This window comes from Aquarana catesbeiana, linkage group LG08 (assembly GCF_042186555.1).
Source record: "Aquarana catesbeiana isolate 2022-GZ linkage group LG08, ASM4218655v1, whole genome shotgun sequence".
Classification (NCBI taxonomy): domain Eukaryota; kingdom Metazoa; phylum Chordata; class Amphibia; order Anura; family Ranidae; genus Aquarana; species Aquarana catesbeiana.
Genome location: NC_133331.1, coordinates 259,790,014 through 259,793,547, shown reverse-complemented (window position 1 = coordinate 259,793,547; position 3,534 = coordinate 259,790,014).

Genomic DNA, 3,534 nt, shown 5'->3' with positions numbered 1-3,534 from the left:
ACCAAAACTTTGCAAGAACTTTAGAACCCCATTGAAGTCTATGGGACTCGAACGTTTGAAATCAAAAGTGCTCATTTTAAAGGCTAATTTGCATGGCATTGTCCTAAAAAGGGTTTGGGGACCTGGGTCCTGCCCCAGGGGACATGGATCAATGCAAAAAAAAGTTTTAAAAACTGACGTTTTTTCGGGAGCAGTGATTTTAATAATGCTTAAAGTCAAACAATAAAAGTGTAATATTCCTTTAAATTTCATACCCGGGGGTGTCTATAGTATGCCTGTAAAGGGGCGCATGTTTCCCGTGCTTAGAACAGTCTGACAGCAAAATGACATTTCAAAGGAAAAAAGTCATTTAAAACTACTCGCGGCTATTAATGAATTGCCGGTCCCGAGTCTCACGACAATACACATAAAAGTTAATTGATAAAAACGGCATGGGAATTCCCCACAGGGGAACCCCGAACCAAAATTTTTAAAAAAATGACGTGGGGGTCCCCCTAAATTTAATACCAGGCCCTTCAGGTCTGGTATGGATATTAAGGGGAACCCCGTGACAAAATTTTTTTTTAAAATGACGTAGGGGTCCCCCTCAAAATTCACACCAGACCCTCAAGGTCTGATATGGATTTTAAGGGGAACCCCGCGGCAAAAAAAAAAAAATCCCCCCAAAAATCCATACCAGACCCTTATCCGGGCATGCAACCTGGCAGGCCGCACACAGGAAACATGCGCCCCCTTACAGGCATACTATAGACACCCCCCAGGTACGAAATTTAAAGGAATATTACACTTTTATTGTTTGACTTCAAGCATTATTAAAATCACCGCTCCCGAAAAAACGGCTGTTTTCAAAACTTTTTTTTGCATTGATCCATGTCCCCTGGGGCAGGACCCGGGTCCCCAAACACTTTTTAGGACAATACCATGCATATAAGCCTTTAAAATGAGCACTTTTGATTTCTCCCATAGACTTTTAAAGGGTGTTCCGCGGCTTTCGAATTTGCCGCGAACACCCCAAATTGTTCGCTGTTCGGCGAACTGGCGAACAGCTGATGTTCGAGTCGAACACGAGTTCGACTCGAACTCGAAGCTCATCCCTAGCGGTGACCACCTAGTGGTGACACACACATAGCGTCACTTCTTGGTTACCTCCCTCTGGATTCTAGAAGAGGACGGAAAGAGAAGTGGAGCTGCCTGGGGTGTTCTAAGGAGCCCTGACCAATCCCCAACTTGGATCGGCAGTGGGCAAGCCTCTTTAAATACCTAGAGTCAGCCCAGCTGGGGAGGAGTTGTCGGGTGGAAGAACTGAGGATGGGGTGCTAGGCTGTCGAGGCCTTTGAGGGCTCCCCTCATTCTGGGTGGTGATCTTGGGCCTCAAACTCAGGTGCAGGAAGGATCACTTCAGGAACACGTGGAGGATCTGGACAGGAGGCATAGAGAGGAGTCAGAGAGAACAGCAGGAGCCAGTGCTGCCGGGCAAGTCTTCAGGAGGGAACCACCGGTATGTGCATAGTCAGTAGGGCTGGTGAGTGACATGTGCTATTGGGAGTACTGGAGGGGCATGCCAGAGAGGACTAAGAGGCAATAGTCAGAGCTGGGTGTGGAGCTAGTGAGGATTGCAATGTCACGAGCAGCGGATTTGGGCATCTGCAGCCAGGAGGGCTCGCAGGGCCTGAAGAGGGATTGCCGGGAGCAGTAGTCCCCCATATGACAGCTAGACACTAAAGACTCTACTTTTGTTACACAAAAAGAGACCCGCGGTCCCAACTTCTAGGGCCTGACTGAGTCAGTGTTGGGTCTAACCATGTGCCAGCTGTGCCTGGAGTCAAGAGTTGTGCAGGAGAGAGGGAGTGAGACACCACCCACAGTAAGGGATACGACTGACACAGGGACATTTTCCCTTCCATTTTTTTTCCTTTCAGTGACACCACATTTTTTTTATTCCAGTCACACCACCAACTCAATTTCATTTTTTTCTTCCAGTGACACCGCCAACTCAGGGGCATTTTTCTTTTTCCAGTGACACCACTGTACATAGGCAATTTTTTTATTTCAGCAACATCACCAACTTAGGAACATTTTTCCTTTTAGTGACACCACCAACTCAGGGAAATCTTTTACTTTTCCACTGTTAGCGCCATATTCGTGCACCGATTTTAAATGTTTCAGTTTGCTGTAGTACAACATAAACTTTGGTACCACATTACAAGCATTTTGGTGTATTCCAATATTGCCCTGTCCCATTCTCCACCCAAGGGGGGGGGTGGCATGGGGCTTTGGGTGGGTAAAAGGCAGGGGGAGGGTTTGGAATGGTTGGGTGCCGGAGGTGGGGGGGGGAATCAGAACTCCCACAGGCCCCTTATGGGTCAAGCAAGTACAGTTGGTTGACCCATCGAAAAACCAATTGGCACAGACATTTATCTTGTAAGGGTTGCATCAGGGGTTATGCTCAGGTAGACATTGGTGTCTGGACAGACTTTAGAGTATATACAGCCAGCTAACAGCCCCACCAACCCTGCAGAGTTTGGTAGGGAGGTAATATATGTTAGGAAATGTTAGTAATTCTTAGCACATGAGGTGCTTCTGACTTGGTTGTAAATTTGTAATTGCCATTATGAGCTTGTACCTGTATTTGTGAAAGGCGAGGCCTTTCTCCCTATCTCTAAAATCAGTGTCTTTTTTATAAATACTTTACATAACCTCAGAAGATGGGAGGGATTTTCGATCAGCACATAGGAGGAGTGTTTAGTGTCTATACTATAAAGAGACCGGTTAATGTCCTTTGAGTCATCCTTTATTGCCACTATTAATACACAAGCAGATACAAAACCAGGACACATACTTTCGAAGAAACCATGTAGGCTCTAAGTAGTCCCCACCCATCCACATATAAGCATTAGGGAATGCCTTAAGTATCTACCTATCTGTAATGGGGGAAACACAGTCAGTCATGTAGCATAGACTCAGAAAATGGTGTGGTGTTGTAGAAAGTGTCCAGCAACCAACATTTCACATGTACTAGTCTCAATGGCTGTGCAAATTGATGACTTATATTTCTTAGTCTTCCTTATTTTAATTCGTTTTTATATGTTTTATGTCTTATAAATGGATACATAGATAATCTTGAGATGGAGTTGAGATATTGGCCTAGGCTGCAATGATGATCATCTCTACATAGCATTTGCAACACACATAAGCCTGTAAGTTCATCAATACCTTCAGTCCAACTGATGGGTTTTCTATTTATTTATTTATATAAAGTCCTGATAAAATGGAACCCCCTATGTCCACCAAATATGTTGGCTTCCATTTGTTATGAATTAGCAGTGCACGTTAGTTGAAGTCAAGTGCACTGGTACAAATCCCACAATCCATGGAGCATCTCAGGAGCGAGCGAGCGAGAGGGTGGCTATGTTCCTGCATACAGTGGGACCATGGAGAACAAATGTAGCCAATATAGTAGACCCTCTAACTTTGAACAAGATCACCATATAACCATTAATGGTTTATTCCATGAAGAAACTGAAACAGTCACAG